Source organism: Octodon degus, unplaced genomic scaffold (assembly GCF_000260255.1).
Source record: "Octodon degus isolate 3935 unplaced genomic scaffold, OctDeg1.0 scaffold00053, whole genome shotgun sequence".
Lineage (NCBI taxonomy): Eukaryota > Metazoa > Chordata > Mammalia > Rodentia > Octodontidae > Octodon > Octodon degus.
In genome coordinates this window covers 1,552,826-1,569,466 of record NW_004524629.1, presented here as the reverse complement: position 1 = coordinate 1,569,466, position 16,641 = coordinate 1,552,826, and the positions used below count along the sequence as shown (strand labels likewise).

The 16,641-nt window shown below is 40.5% G+C and overlaps 1 pseudogene; it reads left to right on the top strand.

The window, feature by feature from the left end:
* The window catches only part of LOC105742457, a 187,428-nt pseudogene extending 171,222 nt beyond the window's left edge, over positions 1-16,206 (top strand).
* Positions 16,207-16,641: the final 435 nt, after the last annotated feature.

Genomic DNA, 16,641 nt, shown 5'->3' with positions numbered 1-16,641 from the left:
ACAAGATAATAGGAGGAAGGTAATGATCCCCCTTTCTTTTTCCTTTTCTTCTTTCATCACAGTTTCTCTTTTTTTTGAACAGTTTCTTGCCAATTCACTACATCTGTTGTACAGCTTGGCTCTTATTTACTCATTCAATTTCTCACATTAGTGAGACAACACAATGTTTCCACATAAGGGTCTGATTGACTTCACTTATGAGTATGATCTTGAGTTGCATCCATTTGCCTATAAAAGTTTCCAGTTTATCCTTCTTTGTGGCTTAGTAGTACTCCATTGTATAAAAAGCTCATATCTTTTTTATCCATCCCTAGGTTGATGGGCATTTGGCTTGTTTCCAAATTATACTTATTACAAATTGTGCTGCTATAAACATAATTGCACATACATGATTGTAGTATGAATTTTTAATTCTTTTGGGAAGATACCCGGAAGGAGAACAGCTAGGTCAAATGTGACCTCCAATCTTCATCTTTTGAGGAATTTCCACACCAACTTCCAGGGGTTGCCGCAGTCTACACTCTGAGCAAGCACGGAGATGGGCTCCCTTCTCCTGCAGCCCCTCGAGCGCTTGTTACTGGTGGATTCCTTGGCGATAGCCATTCTTCCTGCAGTGAGATGCCGTCTCAGCGTGGTTTAATCTGCGTCTCTCAGATGACTAGTTTTGCTGAAGACTTCTTCACATATTTATTTGCTGCTTATATCTCTTCATCTGGGAAGTATATAGTCTCTCAGATGTCCATTTCTAGATTGGTCTTTAAATTGGGAGGTCTGATTTTTATGAGTTCTGTGTAGGTCTCCACAGTAATCTCTGGTTTGAGGAAAGCAGCTGGCAAACATTTTTCCCACGTTGTGCTGTCTCTTCACTCTGTTGGTGGTTTCTCTTGTGGTGCAAAAGCTTTTCAATAAGATGAGATCACAGTTGTTGATTCTTTGTGATAATTCTTACGTGATTGGGGTTTTATTCACAGTCTTTGCCTATACCAATATCTTCAAGAGTTTTACCTATTTTATCTTCCAGAAGATTTAATATTTCTGTTTTAATATTTACATCTTTGATCCATTTCAAATTCGGTGTAGTGCACAGTGAAAAATATGGGTCCAAATTTAATCTTTGGAATATGCAGAGCCAGTTTTTCCAGCATCATTTATTAAAGAGGCTATCTTTCTTCCAATGAATGTGTTTGGCACTTTTGTCAAGGACAAGTTAATTAAGTGTGTCTGGAGCTGATTCTAATCTGTTCTTTTGATATTGAGGTCTTTTTTTTTTTTCCAGTGCCACACTGCTTATATCATAGTAGCTTTACAGTATAATTTCAAGTCAGGGATTATGATGCCTCCTGCCTTGCCTTTGTTGCCCAGAATTGCCTTTGCTAGTCGTGGTCTCTTCTGATTCCAGAGATCCTGCTGTAATCTTCCTTTTATCCCCAAACAAGATGTGTATAAATCCAGGAAAATTCCAGGCCAGCTGATATGGGATGGCAGCAGCACTGGTGCATGGACTATCGCTGTTATGAAACAGAAAGCCTGCTGTGGTTGGTCAAGAGCTACAGTTTGGGAAGAAGCATGCAGGGCAAGACAGTTTGATAAGTGTTTCCTCCAACCACTCTGTTCTTCCCTGGGGCAGTGATGCAGCTAACGACAATGACCAAAGTCTTATCCCAATAAAACATTCCTCTATGTCCTGTTGGATACAACTTGAAACCCTGGGGGTTATGTGAAAAACAAACAACAAAGCTCTAAAAGGTGAAAAGTAGAAGGGAGGCCAGCTAAGACCCCCAGAAATGAAGGAGCAATAGTGGGGTTTCTGATTTACTTGTTGTCTCCTCTATGTCAGACTTGGAGCTGATGAGGTCAGAAAACAAGAAAAACCAAGAGTAAAATACAAAATAAGATCCAATAAAACTCTGTTCTCTGAAGCTGAGAGACCAGAAAAGGGATAGCTTATGAGGACAGAAAATATTTAGAAAATAAGTGATCTATTCCAAGCACCACAGATGCAGTAGGTGCCTCCCCAGCCACACAGCAGAATCTGGGTGATACATTGAGACTTTTGCACCACAGGACGGCCAAGAGTTATCCTGGCCTTGCTACCAGGGTGGGATCAGAGGAGGCCAGGTTGGGACCTGAGCTCCATCACAACTGGGGACGAGCTGCACCCCTGCAGGGCCAGTGGAGGCCTCAGGAGGAACCTAGACTTCTTCCCTAGGGGCAGAATGGTGTCGCCACTCCATCTGCTCTAGAGTGGAGGAGGCCCAGCTCGTGACTTCTGCTATTGCCCAATAGTGACGAAGCACCCCGGATGCCCTGCAGTGTGTGAATGGCTAAACAAATGTCAGTAAGTTCACATCCCAGCACACTCCTTATGACAAGCAAAAGGGAAATACTAATGCACACAACATGAGAGAATTTCCAGAGAATAATGCTCAATGAAAAAAGCCAATCTCTTGAGTGACCTACCCACGATTCCATTTATAAAACAGTCTTGAAATGACAAGCTTGCAGAGCCAGGCAGCAGGTCAGTGACCAGCAGAGGTGGCCAGGGAGGAAGGGAGCATGCGCAAAGCAGGCATGGGTGTGAAGGGCAGCATGTGGAGCCTGTGGCCGTGGGAGCTGTCTGCACCACAACCGCATCCACGTTGACCCTGTGTGATGCTGTACAATGAGGACAAAATGTTATCTCTGGGGAAAACCAGGCAGAAGTTGTGCAAAAATCTTTCTGGCTTATTTTTTATCAAAGGATATAAGCCTGCAATTACCTTGAAGTTAAATATTTGTTTTAAATGCCAAAATAATATAGGATTTTGGGGATCCCTTTTATTTTTTCCATTGGTCCCTATCAACCTTTATTATCAACAGGATTTTATATTACTCTACAAAGAATTTCAAAGATGTAGAGATTTAGAAATAATTGCATTAAAAAGATAACAATGAATTTAAAAGTAAATTGTGGGTACAGATTGGAGTGGATTGCCAATTGGTGGTCAACTTGTTACCCCAGTTGAATTGAATTAGCATGGTGCTTGGTGTGGGAGGCCCACCAGAGGATTGTCACCAGCAGCATAAGAGGCAGAACCAGAGGAGAAGAAGGGGAAGCTGTTAGGAAAGCTGTTTGGAGAAGCTGTTGGGGCTGCTGGAAGCTGCTGGTTCTCTTGGGCTCTTCTGCTGGAGGACCTTGCCATGCTGACTTTCCAGATGAATTTGTCTGTTATTGTCAGAAGAAGAGCTCAGGACCTTTGTTGTCATCAAGGATGGCTATGGTTCATTTTGGGGCGCTCTGGTCCTCTTTTTGAGCATCACTTCCTGGCTCCAGAAGAGAAGATGGTGCCCTGCTCAGCTCCTGTAAAGTTTGTCATGTTGGCTTTCCTCATAGGAACTAGCTTTCCTCATTACTGGAGGAGCTCGGGACCTCACTGTCATTGAGGGTGGCTATGGTACCTTTGGGGGAGCTCTGGTGCTTACCTTGAGCATTGCTCCTGGCTCCAGTGCCGCTCCCTCAGCCTGCTGGCACAGATCCTTAATTCCACTGGCATAGGCTTTCTGGCTTCCACAACTGAGCTTTGAGCCTTTCCAGCACAGACCCATGAAATGGGCCTTCATAGGACACTATTGTGGGCTCTAGGCCTCCAGTTAGACCTGTGGGAGGCATTGTTATGAGATCTAGGTTTTCAGCTGAACCCATTCAGGATATCAGAACCCCAGGTCATCATCTAGGTTCTTTGGTCTTTAGTGTGGGGACAGATTTCTTTCACTCTTTGTATGTGTTTATTGGATTGTCAAATATTCTTTTTTTCATAATTTTATTGAGAAACAAATAGCAATGAGACAGTTTCAAACCAAATTGGTAGGACAGTTTCAATAATTAACACATTGCATACATTCGTCCCAGTGGTTAATTGCTGTACAAGATGCGGACATGATATCCTATTTACAAACACTATTAGAACAAATCCCTCTATTCATTAAGAGAATGTAACTATATATCTATCCTAACCACTTTGAATACACAGATACAAAATGGACATTCATCTGTACCTTTTTTTGTTGTTAAGTTCCATCATTTAAATATTATAGGTGTGTAAACTCAGCAAAATATTCTAAAAGAGTTCAGTAGTCCATAATAGTATTGGGTCTTCCGCTTTACTGGCAATGTCAGAAATTGTTGACCAGTCCCCCACAGCTCAACATAACACCATGGCTTTACTTCTTATACTTCGTTTTTATACTTTTCTGCTGGATGGTTAAGACCAAGGTAAAGCAGGACTATGCAACAAGAGTTGTAGCTTTTGGGTCTGATAAGATCAGTAGGATTGTCAAATAATCTTATAAAATGTGTCTTATCTTATATTGTCCCCCTTGCAAAATCCCAAACCACAACATAGATTTTTTAAAAAGCCTTAACTACTAGGTTTCACACCCAGTTAGTTACGTTCACTTATGAAATTTCCCCTGTAGAAACAATGTTCTTTTTTGATACCAGGAATTGAACTCAGGATCTTATACTTTCCAGGCAGGCACTTGTGCCACTGAGCTATATCCTAGGTCCCAGACATGACAGCTTAAGACAGGTCCTTTGAAAAGCAGATGTCAAGATGCGATTGTGGATGAATGAGGCTTATCAGAGGAAAGACACAAGGAGATAGAGGTAGGAGGAGTCAGAAACAGGCAGAGAAGCCTGAGACCCATATGAAGGCCTGACAGCTGTAAAAGCAGAGGAAGGAGGGTTGAGCCCAGGACTTGCAGCCTGCACTGCAGCTCTGAGAAGCCTTCAGGCTTATGGGGAGCCCCGGGGCAAAGACAGACCTGAGCTCCCCATATGAGGAATGAACATGGGGACTCCTGGCTCAGTACCGCTCACTGCTCAGCTTTCCGCTGTGGTCACACAGTGAGGTGCTGGCAGAAAGCTGCCGTGGGTCAGAGGCAGGCTTTGTTGCTGTACACTGTCCCCCAGATTCTGCCTTATGCTGTGAAGACACATACATGGGTCATCTCCCTACTTACTGCCCTTAGTATCTGCTAAGGATATGTGAGCTGTTCAATAAAGCAAGCACAGCCATCAAACCACTTATTGGAAAGGCATTCCATGAATCTCTTGCAAGCATTAGCAGCTATGGAGATTTTTGTCAAGGAGTTGAAAGTGGCAGAGACAGCAGTGAGGCTGATGCCAGGATGAATGGCTGCAGTGTGGCCTCAGTTCTCCCAGTCTCTCGCCCTCAACTTTTTCTAGCATAGAATGAAAACAACAACTAACTTCCTGCTTGGAACTAGCAAAACATAGGCAGACGTCTGGGGCTCCAGCAAACATTTTCTGCTATTTCACAACAGGGTAATCTGGGGCACATTTCCTCATCTGTACAGGAGAAATGGCACCTCCGCCCAAAACTGAGATAAGTGGGCATGCTGCGTCTCTCTAGGGATTTTCACAAGGCTCAGTGGTAAGTGGATAAAACATATGAGTTACTAAAGAGAGAAATACAAAGTAATAAGTATAAAAATGATTTGGGAGCTGGGGGCATGGTTCAGTGGGAGCACATTTGCCTAGCCTACATGAAGTCATGGGTTTGACCCCCAGCACTGAAAATAAAGCAGTTGAGTATCATTATTAGTATTAGTTGAGGAATCCTGTTACCCCAGAGCCCTCAACTACAGCATCGTGCAGGCAGGAGAGCCCACGAGCAGGAGAATCGTGGTACCCTTTGGCCCCAAGGTTCTCTTCTCTGGCCTGGTCAGTCTCAGGCAGCTCAGAAACTCCCTTCCAGTCCTGGCTTTCCCTACAGCGGTTGCCAAGTCATCATCCCTGTTCTCCCAGCTCTCCTTACGGAAGGAGATGCCTTTATTGTACTATCTCACATCACTGCTGGAGAAATGTCACTTACCACATTTACTGGAATATAAAATATCCCTCATTTTTACATCCCACCATTGGCTTATGTACCACAAAGAGAATACACTGCCAATGAAACTGTGACAGTGCCTTAATGACAGCCTTGCCTGATGAATGAATTTGTCATGCCAGCCTCTCATTGCATTAAAATTTCTTTCAACTGCTCTGAAAGTCTTGACAGGTCCCTCTGCCTTCCATACCACTGTCTGCTTCTGGTAAATGTTTCCTCCAAAAATCTCAATAATTAGACACAGCAGACCTCTATTTTATGTCCTCCGACTTTATCCATGCACGGACATCACCCGGGTGCGTGCGTTGTGACACGTATATCCTGAGTCAGGAGGTTTGAGGCAAAGTCAGAATCTGCATTTCCAGCCCTTTCCCAGGCGACGCTGCCTGTCCCTGCTTGAGGCACTTTGTGTAGCAACGACATAAAGTGCTTAGTTCCTTTTGTAGGGAAATATAGAATTGGATTCTTTCCTCTTCTGATGAATATTCACAAATAACAGATCTATACTGCACTGATTTTTTTCTTGCCTTTCTGAATAAACTGTAAGTTTTCTTTTCACTGCTGAATCATGATCCAATCTTCAAGAAGACATTTGCATGGCAGTTAAATCCAGCGCACGGAGAACCAGCAATGCACATAATCTTGTTGAAGTGATGACAACAGGAACAGCTGTGAGCAAGTTTGCACATGCAGGCAATGACAACTAGGTCACATGAATGTCTACAGACAGCAGTTGTACATGGTTTTGATCATAAGATATATTCAAATTTCAGAGCATACGGAGATCGTAAGAGGTGGAAATATATGCTTTTTAGAAATGATGAAAAGTGAAAAGTACTTTATTCTTTCAGTTTTTATGTTTCCCCCTTTTCTGTTTTGCTCTCTACCTGAAGAAATTTATTTTAGGGACCGATTAAATCCAATGTCTGCTATGAACTGACTTTGAAATCTTAGGGAGTGAATTCTTTGTTTGTGTGAGCCCATCCAGAGCCCTGTGTGAGTGATCAGGGCAGCTCTTACCCTCGATCTTACTTGAGGCTGTCTATGGTTGCGTTGTCTTCTCCCTCCAGCTTGACTTCTTACCTTCTTTCTCAGAAGTTCATGAGTAATAACTTAAAGCCCTTTTTGGACATCCTCTTGGCATGGCCAAGCCCTCTCTGAGCTTGCAAAATGAATACCCTGCTGAGAAACTTGCTAGCTAGGAATGGAGAACCAGCAATGCACATAATCTTGTTGAGCCCAGAACAAGGCAGATGCCTAGCAAATGACTGTTGAATGCCTTGGAGAGATAAGCCACGACCAACCAGTAATGCTTGGAATTTGTAAGTTACTGAGGATGCATTTTATCTGAAGAGACTGTGACCTACTTTTGTTCATTTGTGCTTCTCTTCAGCTGGGGGCCTATTGGGGTAGTGATTTCCATTAGTCATGCTAGGAAAGTTTCTCATTGCTGGACGTATCATCAACCCTTGACCTAGAGTGCACTATCTTCAGGAAGAGAAGACAAGATAAACATGTAAAGAATTTAAATCACTAGCTCCACATCTCCCAAAATATTTTCCATTGAGGCAACTCTTTTGTTTCCAGGGATTATTTTTCAACTGTTTTATTGTGTAAAAATACACACACAAAAAGGATCATCTTCATCACTTTTAAGCATTCTGTTCAGTAGTATTAGACTCATAGTGCTGTACAACCATCGCCACCATCTACCTCCATAAATCTTTTCATATCATAAAACTGCAACTCTGCAACGATTAAACAATAATACCCTGCCTCTCTTTCTTCTAATTCCTGGCAGCCATCATTCTGCTGTCTGGTGGATATTGTAGCTTTTTCTTTTTCAAAACAAAAATGACCCAATTAGAGGAGTGGCATTCCTTTCGTTTTTTATATCCCTTAAAGATTCTTGATTAACAGGCAGCAATTGTGAATGTTAATGGGCTACAGCAGGATATTGTGACCGAGGGGTAGAATGCTCATTAATCAAATTGGAGTCATCAGAGCACCTCTCTCTTTGTACTCTGCATTGTGTTGCAGGCTTTGAGCTCCTCTCTTCCAGGGATGTTAGCAGATGTGCTTCCAAGGGGACTCGGTTAGCATATGAAGTAAATACACACCTCTTCCCATCTTCCACTAAACTCAAGGGTAAAACTTGGACTAAACACCTATCACCTAAGCTTGAGAAATTCTGGGAAAACCAAGTTAAATAGTTTCCTTTACTGCATTAACTCGGGTCATCTTTAGTAAACATTTGAAATCACTCAGAGTGGCCCATTTATCTTGAGTATTTCCCACGCAGTCTGATTACAGGTCTTGAGCGACACACCATTGTGTTTTAATGTGTCCTGTGTCCCTACGTGTGAACTGGATGGCTACGATACCTCACACATTTCACATGGGGTTTCTTTTGACAAGTGTCAGATTTGGGGAGAAAAACAGCAACATGGTGATTTTTAACTTGGCCTATTGAATGGGTGGCTATAAATTGCTACTTCTTCTAGTTTACTAATTAGGCCAGGCTTACTTTTTGTCCCTCTTGAGTGACTCATGTGGCAATATTTAATATAATAACCTAGCAGGATTAACTCCCCTTTCATAAAAATAGGTATGCTTAGTGAACTAAGAGGAAAAAAACACAGAAGGGAGAAAAGCTTATAACTGCCCAGAGAAGAGCTTCAAGATTCAGTATTCCTGGAAAGCTGATGTCAACTGATTGTTGTGAAATATTTTCCTAATACTATACTGGAGATTTAGAACAAAGTCAATAAAGAGCTTCATTAGAAGACATACCAAGTAACACTAATGACCTGGGCATTTTATAATATAGAATGCCTTTTTTTAATGCAAAGATATGATACAAACACAGATGATCATACAATCCCTTGACAGTGTCAGCGTTTTTGTAAGTCAAAGTCAAGGCAGGATGCAGCTGCCTTTTCTGTTCACATCTTTATAAGGCTGGGGGAGGGGTCACAGAGGCTGGGTTAGGCTGAGACTCCCAGGACTCTTGGTGGGTCATCTGGAGCCTGGAAGTATACATTTCCATATAACTGTACAACTCATGGAGGCTGCCTCTATCTGCCTTTGAATTTCTGTCTTCTTTTAAGTGCTCATCTGGTTAGATTATACACAGGGAAGATAATGTTTCTTTTGATTAAAGCCAACTGCTGAGGAGTGTTAGTCACATCTGCAGGAGCCCTTCTGCCATATAAAGTAATGTAACCGTGAGGACGGTACTTAGTTGTATCGACACACCCTGCCCACATTCATGGGGGAGTATGAGAGAAGGCATCTAAACCAGGGGCAGAAATCTTGGGGCACATCTTAGAATTCTGCCTGCCATAGGGGAAACACGTACCTCTACACAGGCTTAATGAGCTCAACTATAAAACCTAGAATACAAGGGTGGCTGTTTGAGAACTCTACCAAATAAATACCTGTAGGCAAATCCGCAAGATTACCAAACTTCTAAGGATCTCTATAACATAGCTATTGTAAGTATGTGAATGTGTTCAGTACTAATTCTAGCATCTGTGCCAGTTCAGAGTCAATTTTGATTACTTCATTATTCTCCCTATTATGAGGTATACATGCCTTATTCTGAGAGTCTCTGGTAAGCCTTGATTGGATGCCAGCTAACGTGGTCATGTCCTGTTTGAACAATGATATTGTTACTTTATGGAAAGACGCTCTTGATTTTTGCTCTGGTCTGCAGCTAAGTTACTTGGAGGTAGTTTTATGAACTGGGAGGTGGGAGTGGAACAATGTTTGGTCTGGGGCTAATTCTTTCACAGTATTGAGTCATGACCTTCAAAGCTATTCTACTAAGTGTTCCCCAAATTTTGACTTTTTCTAGGCTGCTGGTGAGAGAGAACAGGCTATGTGCTGGTCTGCTGGGAGCAGTAGGCTCCTACCTGATTTAACCCTTCCCCACCACTGGGCTGTGCAGAATCTTCACATGCATGCAGTGGTCTGCACTGTATTGAACATGTAAGGAAACACCGTCTAGGTCTCTGGGCCTCTCTCTGCAGCTACTCTTCTCTGGGCCTCTGTCTGTAAACTCTAGCTTCTCTGTTCTTCCTGGACTTTCCTCTCCATCTTCTCATCTCAGGGAGTCCACCTAACCTCTGCCGGTGCTCTGCTTTCCAGGGTGAGAGTAAAGTTTGTCTAATATATTTCACATTTCGCAGAGATCACTGTCTTTCCGGTCTGATACCCAATGTCTTGAAAGCTGTTGTTTTAAATATTTTGCTGGTTGTTTGTGAGTGTGTGTTTGCTTCAGACAGGAAGAAAAGTCTGTTTCTTTTATTCCATCACAGGCCAAACTAGAACATTTCAAGCAGTGTATCTCTGCTGTACACATCAAACCATCCCACTGTATTTGGTTGATGGGAAATAAGACACTGAGAGGTTCACGGCCTCTGGGCACAACCAGTCCAGCCTCTGTTCATGGTGCTGTCTCCCGGTGGAAGGGTGCACTCTTCTCACATCCTCAAAAAAGAAATTTTAGTAAGCTCTTTCCAAAGTAGCAGATTAGTTGCCCATGATTACATTTTAGGCACCAAGATAGGTTATGATCGCAATTATGCTAATTTCTAGGTTGAGTGCCCAATGCTGCAAGCAATTATGTGAATAAACTCTATTTATAAGTTATACTTTATTAAATGTACTCACTTAAATATACCTCTATTTTACAAAGACTGCTTCTAACAGTTATGAGTAAAGCAATTTACTTTAAAAATTTCCTAATAAGGCAGAGATACCAATAAAAGTCTTTTCATCTTTATTTTCCTTTAATAGAACTGAGAAGGGAAAATGCTTGGAGTCTGGAGTCTGTTTTGCCCTAGAAGATAACAAGAACTCTGTGAAGCTCGTGAGAAAACCTCAGAGAATGTTTTCTGAAGAAATGGCTCAGAGCTCTGGCAGGACTGGTTCATGTCCAGCAAATGGATGGCAGCAAGTAAGGAAGTTGCAATGTGAGTAAGCTGTGGAGGATGACTAGGACAGAAAATTAAGCATACACAAGATCTCCTTATTTTCATTTATGCACTTATTTGGGCCCATAAAAAGAAGACATGTGAAACAGATGTAGAACTAGATGGAAGCAAAATTCTGGGGGGCAAATTCATTGGTAAAATGAGGGTGTAACTGAGACAGTTTGGAAGGCACTTCCTTTTCTGAAGAGTTTGTGCTTCTCTGACCCCTCCAGGCCTTCTGAAGTCCCAGGGCCTCTTGCTAAGCTATGCTTCCCAGGAACCACCATGCAGTGGACAGCAGGACCCCCACAGTGGAGATTGGTTTCTTTCCAATAGGCCTTATTTCTATCATTAGCCTTTTTCTGTAGTCTATTCCTTAGGGCCTGGTGTCTTCTGGTTACTTAATCAATAAGAATTAAGATTTTATTTTATTTATTTTTTGTAATTAGGACAGAGTCTACAAGGCCTACAGGGTCTCACTGCATAGATCAGACTCTTAGTGATTCTCTTGTTTACAGCCTCCCAAGAGCTGGGATTACAGGCACATACCATCATGCCCAGTCTCAATTGCCACCTCAGCATGTCCTGGGGGCGGGGCCAGCAGGGCAGGCCCCAGGGGATTGAACTCCCAGCCCATGCATCTGCCTAAGCAGGCGCTTTAATCTGCTGAGCTATTTGGTTGGCTCTGAGAATTAGGATTATCACTTGCATTGTGAGAGTACTTTGTTAGGTAAGCAAAATAACATTTTAATTACCTGGTACAGGGAGGGAAGAAATTCACAGAGCTCTTATTAGTATTTCTTTTTATGTCACACTTTTCTTATTTATATTTTGTGCTTTATAATATGCATAACAGATTAATTATGATAGTGCATATATACAATAAAAATATGTGCAATATAATCATTCACATTATAATCCACCTTATAATGATGTTTTGGTCAGTTACAGACCACATGTACAACAGGATATATTATATAGCCTAGGAATATTATAGGCTGTACCAGTACTGGTGAACCTTTTAGAAACAGAGTTTTTAACTGCAACCCAAAACCCACTTATTTATAGCAAAGTGCTAACACTGCAATCAAGCCTAAATAGTCAGATATTAGCTTAGAAAAAACTCCTTACTTGGCTTGTGTGCCCACAGAGAGGATTCTGCATGCCTGTGGTGGCACATGTGCCGTTGATTTACCACCTCTGGGCAGTATTGTCCACGTCTGCGTGGGTACATGGTATGGTATTCACAGAATGATGAAAATAGCTAATTTTGTAGTTCCTAGAACATAGCCCCATGGTTAAGTGATATGCGACTCTATATGATATTGAATGCTCAATTTGTGCTCATTGCGTAAATATTGCATTTACTCTGTCATTGTATCTTCTTGAAGTCATCTCTGTCAGAGCCTTCTAGAACATGATGATCTGGATTTCTGGCCTTCATAATTTGCCATATGCCGACTGTCCTGTGTTCTTCCTTAACCATCATTTTGAGAATTGTCATCATTTCTCCACTTCATTGTTGCATCCATGGCTTGGGTCTCATGTCTTCCCTTTTGTGGATATATTTCTAGTGGGCATATTTTTGTGGGTATATTTATGGTGCATCTAGGTTTTATGAGCTCTCTATAGTTTCCTGAGAAAGATTTAAAAAAAAAACTTTAAAACTCCCACATGTCTTAAAATATTTTTAGGCCTTTATGGACACCTCAACATTTATGAACAATTTGGTTGGATGTGGACATTCTTTTCCTGTAGAAATTTGAAGGCATTGATCTATTATCTTTAGCTTTCAGCTGTTGAGAAATTTAGTGCCATTCTGATTGCTGATGCCTCCAAAATATAGCCACTGTGGAGACCTCTGACACACTCCCCTTTCATGAACATTGTACAGGTAGAATCAGAGGACATATACTCTTTGTATTTAGCTTTTTTCTTTTTTGCCCAACATAACATTTGAACAGTCATGACAATGCATAACAACAGTTATTCAGCCTCATCGTTTTGTGAATAATATATAATTTAGGTATCCTGTGTCCATTGTGTATATTGTCCTGTCTTTGTTTTATAGATTTAACATATTATCTTGCTTCTTGGAAGATATTAATAACTTTTTTGAGAGGGGGATGTGGTTTCATTGTCATTTTTTCCATATGCATAATCATTGTTTAGTGTCTATTTCCTTAAAAATATTTTTAAAGCTGGCTTATTTAAATCTTTGTATTTTAGCTACGATTCTTTCCTTAAACTTCTCATAATCCTTGGCTTTCTGCTTTTATTTATGCATGGGCTACTATAAAACCACTTCCTGGAGCTCTGTCCCCACAGTGAGTCTTTAATTGTGGTCTTCATTTATGGAGTGGCCTTGTGGCATCAGTTTCATGGGGGAGATCCTTAATGTTTATATTTGTAGACAACCCCCACTTTCTGGTCATATTACCCAGAAAATAAACATCTTATCCAAGGTATGATCCAACTCACAGCGTTCTGAGAACAATACTAATCACATTCCCATTTCCATGAGACAATATACCTGACATGTTCAACCTAAAAACACAGTGATTTTGGTTTTTGGTTTTATTGGGTTTAACCCTTGATTTTCTCTCTCTAAGGTAGAGATAGCATAGTTGAAGGTCATTTTTGTTTCTTCTTTTTTCTTTTCTTCTTTGATCTTTTTAAGTTCAGGGTGGTTTTCCTTTTGTTCTCTTCATTTTTCTGTTTTATTTTATTAATTTCATTTTACTCCTTGATAGGACTATTTATTTCACTTTTCTCTCCTCATCTTGCACTGATTAATTTTTGAAATTTGCTTTTTACATTCTTGTTCCTTCCCTGTTCCTCTCTGCTAATATAATCAATAAACTTTATTAATCTTTAGATAGCTAAATGTGTGCTACTACTACTATTGTTAGTAGAGGTATAGTCGTTACATTTAGTAGATATTTATTACACGTCAATATGTGGTTTTAGTGCTTATCTTAAAATTACAAATATCTTTTTCATGGTTAAGGGTGGTACATTATTTGTTCCTATGGTATGTCAATATCCAGTTTGTCACTAACACTGCGATTTTTTTAAAATTTTGTTGCTACTGCCAATGTGGCATAATTGTTGCTGTTAATTGGTTCTTTCAGTATGCCAAGAATTGCCTTTGTGTCAGTAACAATCCTGTAGTAATTCCCAGAGAAATAAACTTAATAGATATCTACTGTTCTGCTCACTAACAACTCAATACATGTTCTTCTCAGCAGCATATGGGACTTTCTCCAAGAAAAGCCCATAAATCATGCTTAAGTAAATACAATAGAATCAAAATTATCCCATGCATATAATCATATCATACCACAATGAAACTAAAAACCAATGGCAAAAAACTCCACAGAAATTATGCAAACACATGGAAATAAACATTCTTGATTCTTAAATTACACATTCTTGAATAATCAGTGAGTTACAGAAGCAATCAAAGAATAAAATAGGTCCTAGAATCAAACAATAATAATGCTTGCACAGCCTACCAGAATCTATGGGGCGCAATGAAAATAGTCCTAAGAAGAAGGTTTGTAGTTGTGAGTGCCCACATCAGAAAAGCAGAGCAGTCAAGTAAGTAACCTAATGGTCTACTTACAGTCCTAAAAGAACATGAACAATCCAAACAGAAAGTTAGTACAAGGAAGAACATTATAAAGATCAGAAAAAACATAAATACAATTAAGATTTTAAAAATAATACAAAGAATGAGGGGCCGGGGAGATGGCTCAGTGGAATAAGCGCTTCCCTGGCAAGCACAAGGGTCTAACCGAGTTCAAGCCCTGGTTCTGCAAAACAGCAACAACAACAGCAACAACACAATACAAAGAATGAATAAATTGAAGAGCTGAATCTTTAAAATAATAAACAAAACAGGCAAACATAGCTAGTCTTACCAAAAGAGGGAAAGAGAATACACAAATCCATGTAATTAGAGATAAAAAAGTGAAATCACAGTGGACATTGGTAAAAATCCTGAAGATTACTAACAATTACTTTCAAAACCTACACTCCAATAAATTGAAGAATCCAGAAAAAAATAGAATGATTCCTAGATAAATATAAATTACCAAAACAGAACATCCCCCTCCCTGAATGATCTTATAATAGGCAATAAAATTGAAGTAATAAAAACCTAACCAACTAAGAATACCAAGCCCAATGGGTTCTTCACTGAATTCTACAAGAACATCAGGGAAGATCTAACAGCATACTCTTTATTAAAATTTAGAGGAAATGAGTTCTCCCAAAGTCATTCATGGGTATAATATTAGCATCACGCTGATTCCCAAGTCAGAAGAGGACACTACTTAGAAGAAAACTGTAAGCCAATCTCTTTAATGAACATAGACACGAAAATCCTCGAGAACATGTTGCAGACAGAATAATAAATCATCCAAAAGGCCTTTCCCATCCTGCAAGATGGTGGGTGAAAAAACTGAGAAGCCACACATTAAAGAGAAGAAGCTCAAAGCCAAGAAGGCTTCTGCCAGTGGTACTGGTAAAAAGGGTAAGATGAAGAAGGCAAAAAAAGTCCAAGAAGGGACAGCTCCACTGCAGGTGAAATCCTGTCCTGGTTGGAGGAATTGGGAGATACTCTTGATCTGCTATGTATTCCTGAAAGGCTTTGTACAAGAGAATGTACACAGCTGCTAAATCAAAGGTTGAGAAGAAAAAAAAGGGAAAAAGTTCTTGCTACGATCACAAAACCAGTTGGTGGGAACAAGAATGGAGGTAAGCAGGTGGTTAAGCTTTGAAAAATGCCTAGATACTACCCTACTGAAGATGTACCCCAAAAGCTCTTGAGCCAATGCAAGAAACCCTTAAGTCAGCATGTGCAGAAACTTCAAGCTAGCATCACTCCCAGCACCATCTTGATCACCTACACTGGGGGTCACAAAGGCGAGAGTGGTCTTCCTGAAGCAGTTGGTCAGGGGCTTGTTACTTGTGACTGGGGCTTGCTAGTTGTGACTGGGGCTCTTAGCCTTAATCATGTTCCTCTATGAAGAACACACCAGAAATTTGTCATTGCCACCTCTAAAAAAATTGATATCAGCAAAGTGAAAATTCCCAAACACCTCAATGATGCTTACTTCAAGAAGAAGAAACAGCAGAAGCCCAGACACCAGGAGGGCGAGATCTTCAACACCAAGAAAGAGAGATACCAGATTTCAGAGCAGCGCAAGGTGGATCAGAAAGCAGTGAACTCACAGATTTTGGCAAAAATCAAAGTTGTTCCTCAGCTCCAGGGCTACCTGTGATCTGTTTTTGCTCTGAAAAATGGAATTTATCCTCATGAATAGTGTTCTAAATTTCTTACTAAGAACCTAATTAAATAACTGATACATTAAAAAAAATTATCCAAAAGATTACAAACGATGGCTAGGTAGACTTTATCCCAGAGATGCCAGTCAATGAGTGTAATGTATCACACAAACAAGAGCAAGGACAAGAATCATGTAATCGTCCTTTTAGGCTCATACAATGCTTTGGCAAAATGAAACATCCATGTATGATAAAAATCCTGAAGAAAGTAGTTTCAAAAGGACCTTATCTCAATGTGTAAAAAACTATTCATGACAAACTAATCACTGACATCACGTTAATTAGGGAAAATCTGAAAATGTTCCTTCTAAAATCTGAAACGAGACAAGAATGTTGATGATTGCCACTCTTGTTCAACACAGTATCCAACACATTAGTCAGAGCAATCAGGCAAGAGAAACAAAGAGAAAGGA